Source organism: Hibiscus syriacus, unplaced genomic scaffold (genome assembly GCF_006381635.1).
Source record: "Hibiscus syriacus cultivar Baekdansim isolate YM2019G1 unplaced genomic scaffold, ASM638163v2 tig00110044_pilon, whole genome shotgun sequence".
NCBI lineage: Eukaryota > Viridiplantae > Streptophyta > Magnoliopsida > Malvales > Malvaceae > Hibiscus > Hibiscus syriacus.
The window spans coordinates 1,680,072-1,706,728 of NW_024062574.1; the positions used below are offsets into that span (position 1 = coordinate 1,680,072).

At 32.5% G+C, this 26,657-nt stretch overlaps 3 pseudogenes; 2 read left to right on the forward strand and 1 right to left on the reverse strand.

Annotated features, from left to right (window-relative positions):
• The first annotated feature begins 8,092 nt into the window (after positions 1-8,092).
• On the forward strand, positions 8,093-9,333 carry LOC120213603 (annotated as a pseudogene).
• Positions 9,334-16,618: 7,285 nt separating this feature from the next.
• Positions 16,619-22,310, forward strand: LOC120213842 (annotated as a pseudogene).
• Positions 22,311-24,026: 1,716 nt separating this feature from the next.
• LOC120213841 lies at positions 24,027-24,949 on the reverse strand (annotated as a pseudogene).
• Between the last annotated feature and the right edge of the window lie 1,708 nt (positions 24,950-26,657).

Below are 26,657 nucleotides of genomic sequence, written 5' to 3' on the forward strand. Positions count from 1 at the left end.
CTGACAGTTCAGGGAAAGACTTTCATGCTCACACATCTTTTGTATGATCTGAATCTTCGAAACACATGTCAACTTTCAAGAAAGATTTGGAGTGAAGAAGTAAAAGGATTTAGCATTTGATATTCACTATATTTGTACATTGTTCTTCCTTTGTATATACTTGTTTTCTTGTCTCAAAAGATTGTACTTTCTCATTACCTATCTTCAGTGAAAGTTTTGAATTCGATTCAATGTCCTCGCATATATTCACCAAATTACTAATCAATAACATCGGTTATTATGCCTTACTCTGAAAAGTGTCAGAGTATGGGGATTTTGAAACAGGTGTTCGCCAGAGAGCACATACAAAGACACGTTCCCATCAATCATTAAACAAATCATTGAGAAAAAAGTGGGTTTAAATTAAAGAAATCAGTTTCAACATAATCATACTTTTCCCAAGCAAAGAAGTCCCAATTTAAAGGCATGCAACAAGAAAAGGCCATTCTGAATGAATTTTCTCTGAAAAAAATCAATCAATGACCAAAGAATCAAAGAGGCAAGATAAACTCTCTCGGGGTAGATCAGAAGGACCCAAGTCAAAGAATATTTAATGAGAGGTCAAGGAAGTAACCAGGCATGGACAAACACATAAATATCGCATATTCCGGTCAAAGAGTATGAGAGATTCCCAATGCCAGGATCGAACTGAGCATAACCCTTTAAACATGCATTTAGATCATTCTTAGAGCATATTGACAGCACGAAATCATATCATATGACCATTTTTTTAACAGTGTTTTCAAGATCTATTTCATTAGCAAAGCAATGAATCAGTCAACATCAGCTGACCAGATCTCCTCATCACGTAGGAGAGTGTCAACATTAGGATAACCAGCCGTCCTCATCACGTAGGAACCGAGTTATCACCCTTCCTAAAGATGGCCAGAGTTCTTCATCATGTATGAACCATGTCATCTACCCTTAGACGACCAGACTTCCTCATCACGTAGGAGCCGTGTCAACCTTAGATAATTAGCCGTCCTCATCACGTAGGAACCGAGTTATCACCCTTCTTAAAGATGACCAGAACTCTTCATCGCGTATGAGCCGTGTCATCCCTTGACCAGATTTCTTCATCACGTAGGAATCGTGTTTCCCTTAGACGACCCGAACTCTTCATCACGTATGAGCAGTGTCGTCCCCAACAACCAACATTATTCAATTTCTAAGTTTGAAAGGGAGAACCAGACAAAAACGTGTTGGCTTGTCGTCTTTGCACTGTTCTTGTTAACACAAGTATGTGCAAAGAGGGGCAGCTGTAGACACCCGTTTTTGTCCGGGTCTTTTATATTTATTTTTTTTTTATTATTATTAACTATTATTATTAATTTTACATATTACATTTTTGCAGGCTTAGAAGCCCAATTCAGATTACAAAGGCCCAATCCCGGAGCCCAACAACCCAGACCTGCCCCAGCAATCGGCCCAAACCCGCTAGGGTTACCCCTTCTCTGCCTCAGCGCCGCACCATCAAGACCGTTTGATCTGGACCCATCCAATGGTCCAGATCAAAGGCCATTTAGGTATGAAACCCTAACCCTTGTTCTGAGCCCTAACAGCTCAGCCGCGCCACAACCGTTTGGCCTTCCATCTCCCAGCCGTGCTTGAGGTGTCGATGGTGAATCCCGAGCCGGTCGTCATCAGCAATCTGGTCACACAGTGAAGCAAATGTCATCAACAGTGTATCAAACTTACCCCAAATCTAAAAACCCATTAAAATAACACCCCAAAATCCCGAAAAATCTGGACTTTATCCACCCAAATCAGAGAAATCAAATCCTATCTACCTAGATATCATCATCATATCACGAAATACTCAACATAAAAATCAAGGGAACGAAACCAAAAAAAAAGGAGGGAATAGAAAGAAAGAGAGATTCGAAACAGAAAACAAAAAAAGGAAGGATAAGAAATGTTACCTTTTGGAAGCCATCACCTCTTTCGACGTTGCTTCACCAAACCCAGAACCTTTCTTTCAGGTTTCAAAGGTAAGGGTTTGTTTTTAATCAGTTATGAGTGGAGGCTCGGGTTTAGGTTTGTTTTAGGGTTATTAGAGGATAAAGAGAGAGAGAGAGAGTTTTTGGGGAGTTGAATCCCCGTGGCCACCGTTCCACGGTGGCCGGGGTTGCTTTCTTTTCTCTTCGGCCGTGGGGTAAGAAGGAAGAGATGGAGAAGAATTGGAAGAGAGACAGAGAGGGATTGGGAAATGGTATTAGGGTCTCGGTGTAAACCCTTAAGATGGTATAATCACCGAGTGAAACGGCATCGTTTAAGGGGCTTGGGGGTCTGCGTGTTTTTACATTTAGGGTTAATCACAGTTTAGGTCCCTCAAGCTTTTGTAAGGGTTGTGATCTGGTCACTAAATGAAATCCATGCAATCTTATTTCGAGCCTATAGTTTTATTTTGTTTCATTTGAATCACTAGTTTATATATTATGTATGTTTTATGATCTTCGAATTCGGACCTGTGATTTATGTTTTTTTTTCATTTTAGTCACTGTGCTGGTGTGTTATTTATTTTTGTTAATGTTTTAAATTTGTCCATGACATTTGTGTACATTTTATTCTAGTCACTAATTAGCCTATGGTTTAATTATATTGTAAGGGTCCCCGTGTTTTGTAAGTTGTTTAAGGGCTTAGTGTATTTTATTTATTCTGTACTTCAAGCCCTATATTTTTAAAGTTTACACATTGGTCACTGGACTGGTTATTGTTAATATTTTTGAAAGTTTAGACATTGTACTCTTTATTTATGAAACTTTTATCTTGATCGCTACTCTCATATTTTGGGTTAAATATCGATTAATGTCTGTTTATTTTACTTTCATTATATTTTAGTCCTTATCTGGTTTATTATTACATTTTTATTAGAGTTCGAATTTGGTCATATTATTTTATGCATGTTTCGTTTTAGTCCCTGTTTAACATTTGGCTTAATTGTGGTTTAGTTCTTTATGTTTTTTTCATTTCATTTTGGTCCCTAATATGATTTATGGTTTATTTTTTTTTACTGTTCTTTTAAAAATATTTGTTAATTATATTTTAGCCCCTTAAATGTTTTAATATTTATTTTGGTCTGTAATATTTACTAATTTGTATTTTAGTCATTTATGTATGGATGTGCATTTTACTCATTAGTTAATTATTGGTATTGTGTTTACTTTAATTTAATGTAAATCTTTGTATTTCCAATCATATTTATTTTCATTATATTTTTATCTATGTAAGAAATATTCGATTATATTTTCAAGAACACGTATGCGTAGAATGGGCGTGGAAAGTACCACTTGGTCGAAGTGGTACGATCCGATACGGCATTTTAACGACATAGGGACTTGTAACAAGTCGAGTATATTTTACTAATTAATTTATTAAAATGATGTAATGTGTAGTACCTTGACGCTCACTTTATTTTATGTGAATGTAAATTTTAAATTTTCATTTTATATTCGATACACGTTTTTAAATAAATGATGAGAGAATATTCTTTAAAAGATAAGAAATAGACGAGTTAACTTTCCCGACGGAGGATTGTTAATCTCGAGATTTCTTTTCAAATTAAAGAATTTTCTCTGATAAAATAATTCGAAGTAAATTAATTAAATCTCAATAAACGAATCATATTTTAGTTTTATATTCAATTTGTAATTTCCACCATTTACGACGATGTGTAAGCTACACAGTACCAATTTTGGGCGTTGTGGGGGTGTTTACCCTTCCCCACACGTAACCGACTCCCGAACCTGTTTTAAATGAATCTTTGGTAACGTAGACCAAATTTTTGTCTTATAAAATTATTTTTCTTAAAATTGTTTTTAAAAGACGTTTTTAGGTATTTGACCTACCTAACCCAAAGGTCGATGGCGACTCTTTTCAATTTTATTCAAATCCCTTCAAAATCACTAAATTTTCCAAATTAAAGTCATAATTGTTTTTAAAAATAATATTTAATTATTTTACAAAAAAAAATGGTTATGACACATGGCATGTGTTATTTAACAAAAAAAATTTAACAAATATTACATCCCGAATACGTAAATAAATAATATTTATAAATTAGACACAGATGATTTAAAAAATTGGACATCAATTTAAAAAAAAATACAGTTTAAGTACTTATTTTATAACTAAGTAAATATTTTATAATCTTTTAGCTTGCGTACTTATCATCCCAAACACTACTCTAATTCTCCACACAAAAAACAAAAAGAAATGCTGTATTTCCAAGCAAATTCAGCAAAAAGTACGGCCATTTCCTCGTCAATGTCACTTACATACAACTCTCAATTCATCAACTCAGTCCCTGTACTTCTTTTGTCCCAAAAGCTCCCCACCAAGAAAAAAAAAACACAATGGAGAAGCCCGTCGTCAACCTTGGAGGACGAAACCGGTGCCAGCACCGTTCCGGCCACCGGAGACGGTACATGAACCAGGGGAGTTTTTGTCACGTTCATGGAGTGTTTCGCCTCTTGAAGTTTCAAAAGCTTAATCCACGGCATCTTCCCAAGCTGCCGGTTCTGAACAAATGTGTTTAAAAGGCACGCCGAGCGGCAACGTCGTTATACAAGAAGACATGGCCGGCGGCGAGATTGAAGACGTCGGCATGGTTTCAAGCAACCCTTTCTCTTTTGCTTCGTATGAAACTTCCCAGTTGATCATTGAAAGAAACATGTCGCACTCGGTAAGTCGAATTTGGATTCGAACAGTTATATTTATATTATATTACCGTGTAATCTTCTACCTATAAAAAGATATAACGTTAATCGTTGCCTGGTTCTTTTTTCCAGCAACAAGAAGTGTCTCCAAGAACTCCAACAACTTCGGAGACTGAGAATCGGACTCGCTACACTCTACAACAGTACTCGAATCTAAACCATAATGAATTCGGGTTACTATTGAAGAAATATTTAAATTTCATAATTTATAGGGTTTACAAAACTATACGAGTAATCACGGGCTCACGAGACCTAACGGATCAGGAGGAGTTGGGTTGAGTTGACGAGAAGTCGGGCGAGTCTTAAGTACATTTAATAATTAATAACATAAATCAGTCATTGACTTTAATTTAAATGCACTTGAATAAAATAAATAAATGCATATGCATGTTCGGGATTTAACGCTTAATTTGAGGGTTTTCGGGTTAGAATTTGATAAAATAAACTTCGGATTTGAACGTCGTCGAAAAACATAAATATGATTTTTCAAAAATTATGACTTTATAAGTCAACTTTGGTCAAAGTCAACTCTATTCAAAGTTGAAGTCAACAAAGGGTCAAGTCAACAGTCTGAGTTGCCTTGATGCTTGCTGACTCGGTGCGAGTTAACTCAGTGAGTCGATTCGAATTTAACCTGGTTCGATCTAATTAGACAATTCAGCCCGATCCGGTCCAACTTTCAAAGAATTATCTTGACCAAGGAGGAGCCCCACGTGCAACGATGGCAAGTGGAACGACGGGGTCGACCGGTCAGTTACTCCTCAAGCATTCCTTCATCGATTCAATGCAATTCCAAGCCAAAACACAACCTAAAAAGCTATGAAATGATCTGAAAAATACAATAAGCTTACCCACTGCGACGATGTAGCAAAACGCGACGGGAGGGGACGAACTCGACTGGATTTTGGTCAAAATTGAGAGGGGAAACTAATGGCGGTTGCGGTGCGACGAACGGGGATCGGTATCGATGCGAAATCTCAAAAAACCGAGACGGCGAAGGGTTCTCCGATGAAGCTTTGATTGTTGATTCGCGACGAACGATAAGGCTTTACGATGATCGGTCGGCTAGATTTTGGTCGCGAGTCGACGACGAGCACGGTAGTAGTGGCGGTGTCAAACATGAACGATGGGAGCGACAAAAATTGGCGATAAACTACATCGAGAAAGGTTTGATAATTTAGGGATTTGAAATTTAGGGTTCAAGTTGATTCTAAATTGAGGAAAATAAATTGGGCATGATTTAAAACTAAATTTCAAAATAAAAAATTGAATAGTACCCTAGCCTAAATGGCTAAGGCATGGATTTAACTACACCAGCACGAAGGTTCGAGTCCTCACGACTGCAACTTAGTAAAGTATTACCAAAGACCAAGAAAGTTTAATTCAATTGAATAAAATATTGGATAAATTACAAATGTTATTTTTGGTATGTTTTAATATTTAAGCTTTTAATTTTTAGAGTTTCAAAATTTAATGTTAAATTTTTAACGGGTGTACTAAAATGAAAGAAACGATAAGCATTATGTATGATTTAAAAAATATTAAAAACTTAGATACTAAAATGAACCCAAATTAATAGTTCAAGTATTAAATATGCAGTTTACCCTAAAATATTTTATGAAATTGAATTACACTCACATACGAGTGAAAACATTTTATATAAAAATATATTTATAAGTTTTCAAATGGTTAGGTGTTATGAAAATTGAAATTCTGAAACGTTTTTCTTAATAACTTTATATATATATATTTCAACTACCATGTCGGTACCATAAATCTAATAGTTATTATTTTATAAGATCATACAAAATCAATTGTCAAACGTACGTTAGCATAAAAAAACAAAAATTATAATTGATAAGGTTGATTCAAGCAAGCAGTTTGATATCATTTAAGTAAGGCTTCAGATACGAATCCTTGTGCATGCAAAAAATCTCGACAAAAAGATTCACCCACAAAAATTAAATGTGCAACACGAATTAGTTTAAATTAATTAGTACGAAACTGAAATCGAATGAAAAAAAAACAAAAATTATATAAATAAAGGTAGACCGGTTCAAAGGCAGACTATAATATTAATTAAATGCTTAGATATTTTCAAATAAAGTAAGAACTATTTGCTAGATATTTGTTGGAAACCCCAAGCCCTCTCCCTAACTTTCCTCAAGTGTGGTATCATTTCTCTTAAGATTCAATTCTACAATCTTCTAATATTTTATTAACTTTAATACATCATTATGCTTGGAAGAAAAAAAAAGAAATATTTGCACATGAACTTCTTAAATTATGACCTCTATTTCAAATTGGTCCTAAAATTTTCAAATATTATATATCAATCCTTTCTTCTTTTCTTTTTGGTCTCAATCTAGCAAATGAAGTTTTGTCCATCAATTCTTTTTTTAGAATTCTTCATTGTTTTAATTCTTTTAAAGAAACCAAGCCAACAACTAATTGATTTAATAAAGTGTGATGCTATATCCTTGAAATAATGTTACGAATTTGAATTAGATTAAAATGACCGCTCTCATAATAGACCTCTATAATACCTTATTTGAATGAGTCGATCAATATATTAAATATTAAATTTAAAAAACATATTAATTAATAGGGTAAAGTATATAAATGGTCCATCGACTATAAGTCGATGCTTTGTCGAGTTCTCTGACTGTTAAAAGCTGTAAAATGGTCCTCTAACCATCTAGTGTTGCTTTGTTGAGTCCCTCTACTATTAAAACTTACAAAATAGTCACCCTTCTATTTATTATATTCCAAACTCATCATTTTTCGTTAAAAAAATTGATGACAATCTAAGTTTGACGTTAACATGTTGACTATGATATGATAAAATCCGATTCGGTTTGAAACGACTATCATATCTCGATCATCGTGTTAACGTCCAGTTTAGACGACAATCAAATTTTTAACAGAAAATGACGAGTTTGGAACACAAAGAATAGTCAAGAGATCATTTTGTAACTTTTAATAGTCGAGGGACTCAACAAAATAATATTCTATAGTTGAAGGATTATTTTGTAATTTTTAATAGTCAAGGGACTTAATAAAGCATCAACCTATAATTGGGTAAAGTATACAAATGGTGCCCCAACTAAAGAAAAAAACAAGCCAATAATAAAAAAAAAAGAAATGACTTTCTAAAAGGAATAACCATTCCATTTATTTTCTTACTTTTTTGCATCATCAACCTGTCTCCCGCCCAACCAAAATCAAAAGAAATGATAAACTGCAATATATATATATATATATATATATATATAAAGACGAATAACAATTTTTTTATATAGGAATCATATTCATGTAACCGAATGACACCCATGTTCATACATCTGTATCTTGTTTCTCAACTCCTCCATGTGTGTTTTCTTCTCCTGTTCCCTTTGTTTCAAGACCAGTGAGCTTCTGGGTTCCATCCATGGCCTGAATCTGCAAATCAACCCCCATTTTCTGACCCGGATCAAGTTTTTCATTTGTTCTTCTTTCTTTCTTTGGTTCTGACTTCTGAGCAAAGAGATGAATCCTTATGGAAGAGTTAAACAAGAGTTTCCAGGGGATTCAAGCTTAACATATGCTGCCGCTGGTGATTCCATGGCTGCACCTCAACCAATGGAAGGACTCCACGATGCAGGTCCTCCTCCTTTCCTCACAAAACATATGAAATCGTGGATGATTCAAGCACCGATCGCATCATCTCTTGGAGTAGAGGAAACAACAGCTTCATTGTGTGGGATCCCCAGGCATTCTCCATGACCCTTTTGCCTAAATACTTCAAGCACAGCAACTTCTCCAGCTTTGTCAGGCAGCTCAATACATATGTAAGTAGCAATAGATTAGTGTTTATGTATCTCTAGATGTGATTCAAATTAGTCTTTTTGTGTAGGGGTTTAGGAAGGTTGATCCAGATAGATGGGAGTTTGCTAATGAGAGTTTCCTTAGAGGGCAAAGGCATTTGCTCAAGTTTATCAGGAGGAGAAAAATACAGCAGCTCCTGTTTGATCCTTGTGTTGAAGTAGGGAGATTTGGGGTTGAAGGAGATATCGATAGTTTAAAGCGTGGCAAGCAGGTTTTAATGGCGGAACTAGTGAAACTCAGACAGCAACAGCACAGCACCAGGGCTTGTTTGCAGGCAATGGAAGAAAAACTGAAGAGAACCGAGATGAAACAGCAACAGATTATGGGGTTTTTAGCCAAAGCAATGAAGAATCCCAGCTTCGTTCAGCAACTGATACAGCAGAAAAATAGGAGAAAAGAGCTTGAAGAAGCTATCTGCACTAAAAGAAGAAGGCGGATCGATAACCAAAGGCACGAAAATATTGATGCGTTTGAAGTTCCAGAGTTTGATCATCAAATTGCAATGGACTTGCAGCCGGTTTTGGAGCATGGAGAGGGGATTGAAGAACATGGAATTAGCTATCATGATGAAGATAGAAGAATTGGTGAAGGGTTTTGGAATGATTTGGAGGAAGAAATACCAGTTTTGCAGGTTGATGATAAAGATGAAGATGTTGATGTTCTTGTTCTTGTTGAGCATATGGGATTCTTGGGTTCTAATCCCAAGTAGAATTTGCAGGTAATTAAGCTTATTGTCTTTGAGTTTCCTATCTAGGCTTGAACACTGGTAAAGACTGTGCTCGAACTTGAAACATTAAGAAAATAACAATGAAGTCTACATCCACTGCTTAGGCTCTTTAATTAGGATTTTTCAACAAATCCACTAATTTGTTCTTTATTTTTCAATAATCAAGAGTAACCTTTACAACTCTCAAGTTTTTCACTTGACTAAATTAGAACCAAAACCCTTTACAAAAGGATAAGATTGTAAACAATAAACCTCTCAAAAGGAAGGTGTTTACAAAATTAAGTTCAATAAAACACACACTATTTACAAGAGAAAGAAAAATAAGAATGAAAAACTCTTCTCTTGTGTTTGATTGCTTGGATAGGTGTTGTGTCACATTCTTCAAGTGTCTTTGAAACTCTTCCAAAGAGTCGTTTGAAAAAATTGACCGTTGGACCCAAAGTATCGAAACTTTAATGAAAGTTTCGAAACTTTTGAGATAGTTTCGAAACTATTGGAAATTATCAAAACTTTTCGGAAACTGTCTTGGAAGGTTTCAAAACTCTTGTAGAAAGTTTCAAAACTCTTGTAAAAGTTTCGAAACTTCTTGTCAAAATACTCATTTTAAGGTTTTGATTGGACTTTGAAGAAAACTTTTAATAAATTCAATTTAGTCCAAAAACATTTTGCCCTTATTTGTTATATCAAAATATAAGTTCTACACCTAGTTTTTATATTTTTTGGGTAAATTACGTGTTTGGTACATAGATTAGTTTTGGTCAATTTTAATATTTAAATTTTCAATTCTTTTCAAAATCATACTTAAAGTTAGTTTTTGTTTCATTTTAGTGCCCTCGTTCAAAACTTAACGTTAAGTTTTGAAAAAATTAAAAGTTTAGGGACTAAAGCGGATTAAACTGATAGTTTAGATGCTAAAGTGTTAAGTTTTTAATAATGGAGTACTGAAATGAAATGAAAACTAAACATTAATTATGGTTTAAAAAATGAAAGTTTATGTACTAAAACGGACAAAAAAATGATAAATTTTGTACTAAATGTGTAATTTACCCTATTTTTTATCGTTATAAATATTAAATTAAATTAATTCAAATTAAAACTATAATTCATTTAAAAGCTCAAATATCAATAGGTAAAATAAGATAAGACTCAAATCTAAATACTCAAATAATGTAAATCTTAACCTTTACATATTCCATCATTTCGGCCTTTATCATTTTTGAATTAGTTTTATCTCTCAATCTTTTTTTTAAATCAAGTTTAGGGCATGGTTGTTCCCCAGTCGAGGGTCAGGGTATACCTAAGACTATTGAAATTTATATAGGAATTTACAAATTATTCACCAAGAATGACGTTGATAAGATTCAAACTTGACCTTACAAACTTAAATTCCTGAATCGTAACTACTTATACCAACACTCGTTGGCTTTATCTCGCAATCCTTAAAAAATAATTTAATCTAACTCTCAACATTTAAAAATTTTGATAACTACTTTTTAAACAAAGTACAAAAGTGTTAAATTTGACAGAAACATAAATTATTTGATACTAATCTAAGATCAGAATTGGATGTATTAATTGATGCAAACGATACCGAAATTATACCAAATATTATGATATAGAGGATAAACTATTAAAGTATTCTATATAATATGATTTTATAGAAACCGTTAATTTTATTAAAAATAAAAATAGTCAAATTACTATAAAAGTTTATAACCACAATAGTAAACTAAACCATAATAAATATATTTTCCTAAATACGAAAAAATTAGCCACTTGAGGTTACGATGGTCATACAAGGAAAATGTCAAACAATCTAACAAAATAAACTCGAATGAAGGGAATATACAAATTGATTTGAATGTATCGGTAAACGAACTACAAAAGGGGATGAAACTATTGAAAGGCTACCGATAAATCACAAATCAAAATTGAGCGATGGAAAATATTATATAGGAACACAAATCGCGTATCCAAATCCAATCTGAGGGTCCAAAGTAGGGAAGATCAACATCATAATAAATAAAGCACCATATTGATCAGTCGTGACGATGTTAAATCTAACCCTGAAAGAAGAATAAATAAAAATAACGACCAAATTATCGAAAACGTGTGAGAAAAATAAAAGTGATGTCAATTTTCCAACAACTTCAATTTTCCTAAACATTCTTGATATCAATAGGTCATGAAAATTTAAATTGTGATATCATAATTTTAAAAATATTAATATATATTTTTAAAAAAAGTGATGTCAATTTTATTTTTAATAATTTGTATATATTTGAATCCCAACAGTGAAATAAATTGGATCGAGAATATCATTTTTATAGTATTTGATCTCGATTATTCGATTAATTTATCGAATATTGATGATTATAAAAAGAAAATAAAGTGCAGCCATCAAACAAGCATATTGAAGCATATGCAAAAGGTTGAAGGGCCAATAGGGTTTCATTGAGAGACACTCCCTTAATAGTGTGTAGAAAGCAACCCGGACCTCAAAGGGATTATATAATGACATACCCTCCGACACAAGCCCAAGTGTCAATCTTTTGAACTTATCTGTTTTCGCATTGTAATTATCCACAAAGCTTTGTCCTTCTCTCCTTGATCTCTCTTTAATTTGGATTCTTATCGTTTTAAACAGGATAAATTACACGTTTAATACCTAAACTATCGATTTTAATCTTAAACTTTATTTTTTTTAAACTACACCTAATGTTTCATTTTAATACTCGATGTTAAAACTTAGCGGACTGCTACAACTTGACACTTCTTTATGGGTAAGTTACATTATTCATCACTCTATTATCTTCTTATTCTTATTTTGGTCATTAAAGTTTATTTTCTTAACTTAATTACTTAACTTTCAAATTACTCCTAATTTAATCACTCTGACTTTCATTTTATTTTAATTATATATTAATAGAATAATTAAAAAATATCATGTCACAAAACATTATTAATAAAATAAATTAAAGTGATTAAAACATGAGCAATTTGAAAGCTGAGTAGTTAAATTGAGAATTTTTAAACTTTAATGACCAAAATAGGAGTGAGAAGATAGTTAAGTGATGAATAATATAATTTACTCATAAAAATGTCACAAGCAAAAATTTCGTTAAATTTTTAACGACATATATTAAAATGAAATAAAATCTAAACATTAGGTGATTTTGAAGAAATTGAAAGTTTAAATACTATAAAAGATCAAAACTAATAGTCTAGGTATTAAATACAGAATTTACCCTTTTGAATTTTAGCGATAAAAGTACCTAACCATATGCGATGCAACAAACCCTAAACACAACAAATTACTGCACATGTCACTCACCATTTAAGCTAATACAACAAATCTTAAAAAAAGGTAAACTACGTATTCAGTCATTCACTTAGTTTTGTCGTTTCATTTTGGTCATTTAACTATTACTTCTTAAAATTATATCTAATATTATATTTTTATTTCATGTCGGTCACCCACCCTTACAAAGTAATACATAACCATCGACGTATCAATTATTTTTTTCATGATGATGCGTCATCATCTTATGATAATATACCAACATCTCCATTAATTTATTAATGATGGATGACCAAAATATAACATCATATATGATTTAAAGAAAATATTTAAATTATTAAATATAAAATTATCTAAAAAAAATAGCATAACAAGCCCTAAACACAACTTACATGGTTTAATTATTTGAAATAGAATGAATTACATTAATAATTAGGGTAAAGTATAGTAATGGTCACTGAACATTTCTGAAGCTTGCATTTAGGTCTCCCAACTTTTAAAACTTACAATACAGTCCCCCAACATTTATTCCGTTTGCAATTAGGTCCCTCAACTTAAACCACTATTAGAAAAATAGGGTAACGGTCATTGAACTTTTCAGGCACTTGAATTTAGGTCTCCCAACTTTTAAAACTTGTAAAATAGTCCTCAATTTCATTCTAAACCCCAATTTCCAAAGTAATTCAATTTCATTCTAAACCCTAAATTCCAAAAAAATCAATTAAATTTTAAACCCCAAATTCTAAAATACTTCAATTTAAGGTTTAGAATGTAATTGAATTATTTTGGAATTTAGGGTTTAAAATGAAATTAAGGTGTTTTGAAATTTTGAACATGAATTTACTATTTGACAATATTTATTTCAATATAAATTTGAGGTTTGTTTAACTATTTATATCAATTTGAATAACAATATGCATTGATTAAACATCCCGAATAGCAAAATGGAAGCACTCTATTCGGTATTTCAACTTCCCATAAACTCTGCTCATTTCTTCAACTTTTTACTATATGAAATTCGGAACACTCATTTGGAGCATTATGATTTAAGTACCACTATGTTCTTGCATGCTATTTTTTTTATCAGATTTGAGTACCTAACCCTTCAGTTCTTTACAGTGCGATCATTTATGATTCACCTGAATTTGCTCATACAATGATCATTTATGATTTAGTAGAATCAATGGTTTAGAATGAAATTGAATTACTTTGGAAATTGGGGTTTATAATGAAATTAAGGATTGTTTTACAAGTTTTAAAAATTGGGAGACCTAAATTCAAGTGTCTGAAAAGTTTAATGACCGATTATATAATTTACCCTAATTTTCTAACAGTGGTTTAAGTTGGGGACCATATTGCAAATGGAATAAATGTTAGGGGACTGTATTACAAGTTTTAAAAGTTGGGGGACCTAAATGAAAGCTTCAGAAATATTCAGTGACCATTACTATACTTTACCCTAATAAATAATACTAATATACATTAGAACCAAAGCAAAGATTTTTTTTCTATGGGTAAAAGAACGTTGCACCACGTTTGAATATTAAATTATTATTAGGAACCTAAAAGGAAAAGAGAGAGAAGAGTCAAAGGAGACTCACGAGTCACAAAGTCAACAAAATGAGTGGCACGCCCTAATTGCTGCCACGCCCAACTCCGACGTCATCAAATTTATTATATCTTCAATTAATTAAAATAAAATAAAAGTTGATTTTGGTCAATTATGCTACAGCTCTGTACTTTCTGTATGTTTAGAATTCGATCCTATTTTTACTTTAAATTTTATCTCTCTTTTTCAAGATTAAAATAAATAAGTAGGGTAAATTATGTGTTTAATACTTAAACTATCAATTTTGATCTATTTTAGTACCTAAATTTTTATTTTTTTTAAAATCATACCTAATATTTAGTTCTTGTTTCATTTTTAGTACATCGTCGTTAAAAACTTAACGCGTTTAGTACCTAAACTATCAGATTTGATCCATTTTAGTACCTAAACTTTCAATTATTTTTTTTCAAAATTTAACGTTAAATTTTGAATGAATTACTAAAAACACAAACTAAATGTTATATGATTTTAAAAAATTAAAAGTTTATGTATTATAACAGACAAAAACTAATAATTTAACTACAAAATGCATAGTTTACCCAAAATAAATTTAATGGTTAGTACCACTAAAATTATATTGTTAAATTCAAGCCCATTACAATAACTTTAACAAAATAATTTTAAAAGTATTAATAATTAAACATCAATTTTACATCTGGAAAAAAAATTAGATATTAAATTCCCGAAAATAAAAGTAGAAGGAATAAGTTCGAAATGTGTAGGGACTCAGAGCATAGTTTAACCTCTTTTTTATTACAATATAATCGAACAACTTTTATGAAATTCAGAGCCCCAAAACTTCTATTAATTAAAAATATGAAACGTGTGTGGAGACGAGACTTGTCGTTGGAGGTGATTTGTTTATTTCATAATAATATGAAAACTACTTAATATTTGTATATATTTTCTGTAATTAAAATATATTTAATGGAATATAAAAGAAATAAAATATTTTCTCACTAATTTCCAGGTGGGCTCTTGCCGACGAAGAAAAATATACGCAAAGACTAATTTGCCATCGTCTGTAATATCCGAAAAATGGAATTAATATAATTTTATATCCGCTTAGGGGTCAACTTTATCCATGTAATATATTAAATTTATCATTTTCGTTCTTATCGTATTTTCGTATTAATTTAACAGTCGAAGTTGTTTAATTGCATCATTCTATACCATATCTCTAACTTAAAACCCTAAATTATTAACCCTAAGTTAGGTTTATGGTTATGAGGTTGTAATTTAAGATTTTAAGTTAGGGGTAGGGTTTAGAATGATGCAATTGAGCAACTTCGAGAGTTAAATTAATACGAAAGTATGTTAAGAACGAAAATGATAAATTGAATTTACTACAAGGACAAAAATTACTCTTTTACTGTTTATATTCATATTTTTCTAATCACGATATATTATATATTATTTAAGATGGTTTTATTTTATTCTCTAAATATTTTTTGATTTATAAATTATAAAAATTGGAACATACACTTATATGTTTTGACGATTCAAGATAACATATGATTTTAAAATGTATAAAATTTATATATTATGTGAATGTTTTAATCTTCTCTGTACGTAAACTTTTACTATAATTTAAACGCATACGTCCTCAATTAATTTTTTTAAAATATATAATTTTATGAGTGTATGGTGTTTTGACAATGAAAAATAAATAATTGCCAAACCCCATTATTATATTAAATTAAATGTGTTTAATTTTTAATCTTTCTTATTAAACAAGACACTTCTTTTTAATGGAAAATAAATACAATAGTACTATGAAGTAGTACCGAAAAAATTATAAGTTTATGTAAGTATCGAGTTCGAATTCTTTTGTATATAAAAATCTTTGTTGGAGACTTGCCCATCAAAACCAAGTGTGCGATCCGTGTCAGGACGGTTTAGTCAAGTGAAACTTGAGAACCGAGAGGACAATAAAATTATATATATTCTTACGTAGAAAATAATACAATAATTTTTAATTATTGACTTTCAAATTAGTAATTATTGACATGTAAATTTTAGCAAATATTATACTAATAATGAAATTAATGCAATTTATTTAATTAACATTGGATATTCTAATAATACAATATATTAATCCTAATATATAAAAATATAACAATTATTAAACTAAGATCTATATTACAAAAAAAAGAAAGGAGGGCAATTCCGTAACACTAAAAAATTAATGGTGTCTATTAGCAAAAAATAAAAAAAATAATGATGTCAACATCGTCTAAAAATAAATAATAATAATAATAAAAAAACGAAAAAAAACAAAAAACAAAAGAACCATCTCTTCTTTCTCTTTCTATCTCTCTTGAAAACCTTCCTCTCTAAGCTCCCTCTTCCACTTTTTTTTTTCTTTTTTAATTGAAATTTTCGTTTCCATTTCATTTTGAAATTCGCAGATCTCTCTTATATTTACAATGCCAATTGATTCCGGGTCTAAGATCCGTTAACTATGATCCTATTCATTGTTCTGAATCGAATTGTTTTCTAGTTTTTCTTCTTGACTCACCGAGTCAAACCGCCTTTCTTCGACTTTTGTTTTATACGACGGGGACGAAAGAATGGGAGCTGTGACTTCGACGCCGCGCCACACAAGCACCACCGCCGAGACGGCGGAATACCTAATCGGCACATTCGTCGGCGAGAAATCGTTTCCTCTGACTTCGGATTTCTGGCAGAAACTTCTGGAGCTTCCTTTCACTCTCCGCTGCCCCCCTCACCGTGTTCAACAAGCTTGCGAGCTCTTCGGTGAAGTGTTTTCTCTCCCAAATTTACTTCTAATTTGGATAAACATTTCGTTGATCCTTTTCTTTGGAATAATTCATCGTGAGTTTTACTGCTTAGTCTTCTGTGATTCACAAAATGCACCTGTTTTTCTTGGTATTTTTAATAGGATTTATTATATCGAAAACAGTAGTTATTAGAGCATAGGAAAACAGTGCATAGCTCTTGTATTGAATATTGATAAGGTTTGATTCCTTTTACAGTTTTTCCACCTCTGTTATTTTATTGGCCCAATTTTCAACACCGAATTGGAGTGCTGTACTGCTGTTATGGTGATTTTATATGTACATGAAAGAATGTAGGGAGACTCGAAGATTTGAGTTTCTGATTGAATATTGTGCGCTAGGAAACTTTATCATCTAAAACTAGATGATCTAAAAATATCTCAAATTGAAAATATATGCTTGATATTTGATACTTAATTTTTACTATATTGAATGCATTTATTTATAAGAGCTGTACCTTACTTCCAAACTTACCAAAACAAAGTTGCGTGAATTTTATTGATCAATTTCCAACTTCAATACTAAACTTTTGAGAGGCTTTTTCTAAAATTGTAACTCCTAGCAGCCTTTTTTCTCTTTTAAATTATACCGTTATTAATTGAATTGTTTCCAATACTCACAATCATGCTGACTTTGTCTATTTGCGGTGGATCCTTCATGTGCAGCTCTAAACAACCACCGCACCAGGCACCTTGCAAAGATTTTGATACACCTTTCATGGTGTTTACAAGAGGCAATTCGAACTTCTGGTGCTCCATCTCCGGTTTATTTGAAGGCCATTAATGCAGTATATGTTTCATCTGTTTTTTTGAAGTACATAATTGAGAATTCACAGACTTACAACATCAAGGAGTTATGCTTGTCTCTTCATGAAAATGAACTGGTGCCTAAGGATTTCATGACTGGTAAATCTAAAACTATTTGGCTCTTCATCCTTATCTGTTCGTGAGTTTTGAAATTAAAGTTTGTAAATGAGTATCTTGACAAGTTGTTACTTACTGATGATTGCATCATGATCTGATTTTTATTTCTAATGTGCAGATCAAAAGATTGAGAATCTGGTGATGCATAATGTGCTTACCTTCATTGGTACATTAGATGTAAGGTACTCCAGGGCTTACTAATGCATTTTTTTACACTGGCATGTCTATTTAATTTTCTCCTAATATTACAATATTTTCCTCGCAAGTCCTATGACGTCCCTTCTACACCAGGAGTTGCTTAACTTCGTGCTTGTTGCGATGTCTACTCAACTTCTTTCTGGTCCAACCCCAGGGCCGAAAGATGTAAACCCTTTTCTTGATGCTGCAATGTCTCAGGTTATAAGTTAAAACCTCAGCTTGATATTTTGCTTCAAAAATTTCAAATTTGCTTACATTCTATGTTAGCAGGAAAGTTTGCTGGTTAATTTGGTAGTTCGCAGATTGCTACTCAGTTATATAATGCGACCTCGTCTTCCATCTAGTAGTGCTGCTTACTCTATTTTTTCAGAAGAAAATCAACTGGGTGTTCTACAAAAGTTGGGTCTGCTGCTGGTATGGTCTTTTCCTTGATGCTCTTATTAATACCGAGCCCAGTAACACAGGAAACTTCTTCTAGAGTATGTTTTTGATAACGTGTATGCTATGCTTGCAGCAAACCTGGTATTGTTGCCATTCAATTATTTGGTCAGTTCAAGTAGTGAAGGCTCTAGAAATCAACTGGCAGATTGTAGTCTCCATGTGCTACTTATTCTTATTCATTACCATAAGTGTGTTGTAAGTGATGGGTCGATAACAGATAGAAATGATGACAGTGCCACTTCAGATACTGTTTCTATAGTAAATACATATTTTACTATCAACCCCTACAGCAAGGCCTTAGAAAATGCAAGGGACATTGAATGTGAGATCTCTTCACAATATCTATTTAGGCTAATAGCATTTCTTAAATATTTCTCTCTCTTTCCATGCACGCCATTATGATGGCATGCTAGACTGTTGGTGAATGAATAAGAATTCTGCTTGCAGTTGATCGTGCAGATATTGAGGGGAATGCACAAAATGGACCGGTTGTGAGATTACCTTTGCTTCCCTATTTGATACCCTTGGCATGTAAGTATCTTTCTGTTCTATTATCACCATGTGCATGAGTAAAATGTCCTTTATAAGATTATTAAGGCTTTCCATTTGTCTTTTTCCTTTGTATTCATAATGGCCAACTCCGGCAAAGAAGCTTGTATTATTGCTTCTCTATTACTGTTAGTTTTTACTAACATTTTGCCAAGAATGGGTTCTATTTCCTGATAATTGATGTTGGCTTTCTTCTTCCTGTTTCTCATTTGTTTCCTAATTGATTTTTGTTTAAAATTGTTTTAGAAAGAAACCGATTAAGTGCAGACTTCTATTATATGGTGCCCATCTGCAGGTGCTTGGCTGATGAGACTGCTGTCCTTTTACTTTACTCATTGCTGCAAGGGAACTCTGAATTTTTGGAGTATGTACTAGTGCGAACTGATTTGGATACATTGGTAAGAAGCTATAATTTACATTATCTGATTTTCAAAAAAAAAAAAACTTGCTTTATCGTCATTTCTTATATAAACTTGAGCAATTCCTTTTGCACAACTACTTTTCAATTATTTGTTACAAGATATGAATCATGGCTAGTGTTTTGTTGACAAATTTAAATTTGTCTCTGCTCTGCCTGCCCCCTTTTCCAAAAAAGAAACGAAATAACTTGAACATTTTCTAATTTATATCATGCATTCAAATCACACATTGCATCAGATTTTGCTTTATTTTTTCTATTAATTTGTTTTTAATCGTTCATTGTAACTCTGCAGTATGTACATGGCACAAACGCCTTAGCTTGTTTATATGATATGTCTCGTATGACTTTAATCTGTGTTTGTATGATGAATATCAACAGTTGATGCCCATCTTGGAAACATTATACAGTGCTTCGAGGAGGACATCAAATCAAATATACATGTTACTGATTATACTCCTCATACTTAGTCAAGATTCTTCATTCAATGCAAGCATTCATAAGATGGTAAGCATCTCTTTTGTTTTTCGGATTTTGACTTTGATAAATGTGTGTTGGCTTGATGTCTTATTTATATGGACAGACGCTGCCTGGTGTTTCATGGTATAAAGAGCATCTCCTTCATCAGACATCTCTTGGTTCCCTCATGGTCATAATTTTGATAAGGACCGTCCAGTATAACTTGTCAAAGTTGCGGGTATGGCTCAAAGTATCATAAATCCTTACTAGATGATGATATGTTTAGTGAAGTACACTCCAGTACAATGTTGTTGAGTGGCTGATTTCTCTCTTCATATGTTAGTTTCCAGATTTAGGACTGTAATATTTGATTGCATGGGTTCTATATCTGTTAATAGTGTAAATTTGGAGTTGATTCATTTTTTCTTTTGTGAAACAGGATGTCTATCTTCATACTACTTGTCTTGCAACGTTGGCAAATATGGCACCTCATGTTCATCGCTTGAGTGCATATGCTTCTCAGAGACTAGTCAGCCTTTTCTATATGCTTTCACGCAAGTAATTCTTTATATTAGACCACTTTTTTACCATAGCACTTTATTGATTTTCCCATTGATCCTTTGATGATTGTTTCCTATGTTGCACAACCCTTCATTTTGCTTGAAAGTACCAGTCTTCAACTCTTGTGTTGATGCTTATTTGGACATGGCTATGGGTCCCTCCAAATGCATGAGAAAACTTGGGAAAATTGAACATACTTGCATTGACTTGTGCCTGAGTTCGAGGAACAAAGATTCATATATATTTTATGTCAGCACTGTTTTCCTAACTGTTATTGTAAATGTGTTGGGAGTTTAGGTACAACAAATTGGTAGAGCTAAGGGATGATAAACTGCAAACCAAAACAATCTCAACAGTGGATGGCCTCGTGGAAGATATGGTAACTGTCCTCAATTTAGCATGCGATGATGTAGCCCTTTGTAAAAAAAAAAAATCCTTGTATCCTAAAATAATATTTATTTCCCTCGTTGCAGTCTGCAGAGTTGCAAATTTATACCGACTTCTTGAGAATTGTCCTAGAAATATTAAATGCAATTTTGACATATGCACTGCCGCGGAATCCTGAGGTATATCTTTTATTGAAGTTACATGTGTGATAATCTTGTATGCATTCCATTCCAGAAAAAAATTACGAAGATGTGCATTTGTGCAGGTTGTCTATGCCATTATGCACAGGCAGGAAGTCTTTCAACCGTTCAAGAACCATCCTCGCTTTGCTGAGCTGCTTGAAAATATTTATAATGTACGCTCTTCGAGTTTATATGATGAAACTTATTATTTAATCTTCCATTTCTTTGTTCTGTGACAACCATCGTTTCAATGCTTTAAGATTTCCTAATGTTTCCCCCTCCATGCTTTTTGATTGTTTTGGCTTCTATAGGTATTAGATTTTTTCAACAGTCGTTTGGACGCCCAAAGAATGGATGGCGAATGGTCAGTAGAAAAAGTTCTCCTGTTCATAATTAATAATTGTCGATCTTGGCGAGGTGACGGGATGAAGGTAAAATTACATGACAGTATTGCTTAATTTTGGAATTGCAAAGTACTCGAATCATTTCTATTCATTTTGGTCCTATATCAACAGATGTTCACTCAGCTACACTTCTCATATGAACAAGAGAGTCATCCGGAGGAGTTCTTTATTCCATATGTTTGGCAGCTCGTCCTGTCCCACCGGTAATGATCTGAACCTTACAAAAAGTATAACCTGAAATGTGGAGGATGGAAAAATATCTGTTGTCGGCACCATTAGTTGTTGCTGTGCTTAACAATTCGTATTTTCGGGCAACTTTCACTTTAGACAATGTTTTAAGATTATCTCTGATCCGTACTCTGCCCCATTTTCTTTTCAGCGTATTCGGTTTCAATGCAGACGCTATAAATTTGTTCCCCGTTGATCTGCACGCCGATGTAAGTATTTGATCTTGCTTTAAGTTTCATTAGCTAATTACGTGATTACATCGTAGAGGTACCTTTATATGAATGATTCTTTCGACATAGTCTACTCTACTGGTTGGTGCATCAAACTCGTGTTTTCATCAACTATTTTGCAGAAACAAATTTACGACGAGAGTCGAATATAAATCTAAGCAGCGAGTTAAGCGAACATCGAGTTCTGTTTGATCCGTAAAAAGAAGGGCATTTTATACCATACGGTTGCTATGCATGTACGGTATGTGGTGCATTTTGTAAATACATGGAAAGATAAAAAAAATTGCAGAAAATGTTTTCTTGTTCATTGTTATTCTTTTCTGTTTATATACATATATATACATACATATATATACATACATACATATATATATATATATATATATATATATATATATATATATATAATTTGAAACACCAGAGGTCCTTTTTGCAGTTGATAAAGGTTTAGAATCGTTGTGTGAAATGAATAGGACTCCGTGATTCCTTTTCGCTTTCTGCTTCCATTGGTACGATATTATTTTGGGTAAATTATACATTTAGTAACTGAACTATTAGTTTTGAACCGTTTTAGTATATGAACTTTCAATTTATTCAAAATCATATTTAATGTTTAGTTTTTGTTTCATTTTAGTACTTCATTGTTAAAAACTTAATGCCTATGGTATCAAAATTATCAGTTTTGATTCGTTTTAGTACTTAATTTTCATTTTTTTCAAAAATTAATGTTAAATTTTGAACATAGGTATTAAAATGAAACAATAATTAAATTTTATGTATGATTTTAAAAAAAATTAAAAGTTTAGGTTTTCAAATGAATCAAAATTGATAGTTTAGATATTAAACGTGTAATTTACCAATTACTTTTACAAGGCTTAACGGAAAAGAGTTACAAATATTTTTTTATGTTTTTTAACTTTTTCTTTCTTTCTGAACTTAAGTTTATGCTTTTTACGAGTAGAGCTCTTATGATCAAAATAACATTTCATAGTATTATTGTTTTAAGATTGATTTATTAATATATGTTGAAAACAATTCATCATCTAATTATTACACTTGACGTATAAAATTAATAATCTTTGTTTATTTTCTCAAAATAAAAGTTCTAGCATTTTTATTTTTTTTATATTTTTAAAATCTCTAATTTTATAAAAATTCCCTATAACCTCTTAATTTCTTATATCCTCAAATCTTACTTCATCTCGCTATTGTTTAAATGAAGTCTTATTTCCTTTTCCTTGCAAGAGCTGCTAATGGTTAAGTTTTGAAATGATAACAAAATAAAATATTATATATTTATTTTAATTAAAAATATCAAACACTTAAATAAAATAATTTGTATAGTCTAAAATTTATTTAATAAATAAACATTTTTAAATTAGTTTAAGGTTAGAAGTAATGCTTACCCTGTGGTTTTGATATTATTTTATAACATTTTTACTTTAATGATAACAATTTTTGAAGCATATACATGAACCTTTTAAAATATAAATTTTAGATTTGTTAAATGTGCATAGATTTAATTTTTAAGGTAGAAAATACATATAGTTTTTAAATTATTATTTTTTATACAATTTAATATTTAAACTTTTACTATTTAAAAGATGACGTCATCGTCTTATTTTAATACCTTTATTAAAAGTCATTAAAAATTTAACATGTTTGAAAATAAAATATCAATTTTTATTCTATTTTAGTGATTAAACTTTATTTTGTTTAAAATTTAACTTAAATTTTTAACACTATTAAAATTAAATTTTAACGTGAATACTAAAATAAATTTAAATTTTAAATATATTTTTCAAAAATAAAATAAAATAATAAATACTAAAACGAATCAAAATTAATAATTTAAAAATTATATTTTAAGTAACAATTACGTAATTTAGTACTAATTTTTTTTACTCGGGATAATGACTTAATAGTTTAATTTAGTTATTCCAAACCTTGTTGAATCCTGAAATTTACAAGCTTTAAAGGAATAGAAACTTCAATAGATTTCTATTTCACGAAATTAGAAGACCACTGAGATTATATATCCACTTTAAGAATGAAGACTGGAAAAACAGAATTACACTAGGGTTCCACCCTTGACATATTCAGTGAAGGCCAAGGCAACAAGTCCAAGCATAGCTAATCTCCCATTCCACAACTCGGCATCGGAACTCATTATATCACCAGATTTCGACTCGACCGACACACCTTGAAACAACGGAACCAAAGATGCGAGCGAAACAGGATGCTGGTCCCAACGAACAGCGGGATCCCGCCGTCCGATATCTGTGTGAACAGATCTTGACCCTTGGATAACTCCACCGCCAACGCCGCAACAAACCCTACCATCGCCAACCTGCCGTTGATCCTCTCCGGCGCAGGTCCGCTGAACGCGAACACATCGGAGAATCTGGTGCTCTCTTTCGCCGCTTTCGGAGCAGGGCTCGGGTTCGGCTTCAGCTCAGGTATTTGTACTTGCTCCTTCTGTTCATCTTCCTGCAACAAACCCAAACCCTAAATATTAAACCCTGTACCCTATAACTTGCAAAAATAAACACATAATCTCTCTACAACAAACCCTGAACCCCGAACTACGCAAGCAAACACAGAAACTAAGGACTCACCTCTGCCGTGCAGCGAACCAGAAGATTTCCATTCCTCTGGAAACGAGGCGTGGGTTTAACTTGTAAAACGGAATCATGTTTCCTCTGTTGGCAAGGCCATTAATGGGGCTTGCGAGGAGGAGGGATTGCATTTGCATGACACTTGAAGCGGCCATTTTCTTCGAAATACACAGTTTCTGTAACAAAGGAAGAAGAACACTAGAGACTGCAAGCAAGTATTAAGATCGAAGCTTTAATGGAAGAAACACAGGCAAAGAACGCCTGAATAATAATGGTTAGAAGAAGAAGAAGCAGCGTTAGGTTAAATAGAGGAGGATGGGGGAAGAAGGTGGTGGATATTTATGGATCCACGTAGCTTTGTATCTGATTCTGGCAAGTGATCGAGTCACGTGGGACTGGTTGTCCACACATGGTGTAGTTTGGTGACGTGGACTCTTTTATTACTAGAAATTTTGTTAAAAGGACAAACAGTGAAGGACGTTTGTGGTGTGTCTTTGCTTGGACTGTAAACGTGGCCGCTTCTGGATTCTCGACGGAACATTCTAGACCCTTATTACGTTTTCTCGAAAAATTATTAATTTTTCTGATAAAAAATTAACAATGAATAAAAAAGGATAATCTTTATTTTAATTAATTTTTAATACTTTATCAATTTAATCTCCAAACAAATTTGATATCCATCCAATAAAAAGTGGGTAAGAGTAGCTTCTGTGAGCAGCAACCATTAAAAGAGGTGGAGGAGATGGTGGTTAATAGCTGCCGCGACGCTGCTGGCCGTTGATGATGACGGCGGTGATGGACGTTATTATTTTTGGCGAAAAGGGATAAGGGGTCCTATACTTTTGAAAAAAAAAAATGTGGACATTATATTATTTTTTCTCAATGTGACCCTCCTACTCATATAACAAATTTAGTGTGATTTTTGCCCAATTTTTTCTCTCGTTGATCGTTACGTTGTTGGTTTGACAGTTCATAGTATTGACATGGTGATCTACGGTGTTATGTGACAGTTCTCTGTCATATTTGAGTTATTAATTTAGTTCATTTATCATTTCATCTCTCACGTTATCAATCATTATGGCTATCACATCAATACCATAGATCATCACGTTAATACAGTGAACCGTACGTTAGCACCGTAATAATAAACAAAAAAATATTGATTAAAATGTCACAATAAGTTTATTTTCTAAGTTTATAAATAACTCTATAATATTTTTGCCTTTTTCCGTTGCCACATTTTATAGTAGGATATGAATTTGTTTAGGGATTAAATTGGCAGATACTAAAATATTAAGAATTATTTTTTAAAATTACTATTAAATTAAAATATAATAGTTAAGAATTAAATATATTATTTATATCAATTTTATTATCATAATAAGGGGGTGTTTAATTTCACTCCAAGTGTAAAAAAATCGAGTTCACCCATCTTTGCTTTGTGGACGACTTGCTCATATTTTGTAAAGGTTCCATGGACTCTATTATTGGGGTGCAAGCTGTTTTGGACATTTTTATTCGATGTCAGGTCTAAAGCTGAATGCTAGCAAAAGTGAAATTTACCCTACTGGAATTTCTGCACAGCAGTGTGCTGCAATTAAGGAAGTTACTGGTTTTAACTTGGGCAGCCTCCCGGTGAGATACTTGGGTGTCCCACTGGTTTCTAGGAAGTTGACTGTGAAGGATTGTCATAGCCTTATCGACAAAATCAAGGCCAAGTTGAACTTGTGGGCCAATAAGCACCTCAGTTTTGCTGGCAGATTGCAGTTGATCCGGGCTGTTTTATTCAACATGACAAATTTTTGGTGTAGACAACTTATTTTGCCAAAGAGATTATTAGAACTATCGAGCAGCTTTGTTCTAGGTTTTTTTTGAGGGGGTCTGATTTGCCTGCGAAAGGCGCTCGTATTAACTGGAGGAAAATTTGTTGAAATCTGAAGGGGGTTTGGGTGTGCGGGACATTGGCGGTTGGAATAAGGCATACATTGCGCTCTTAA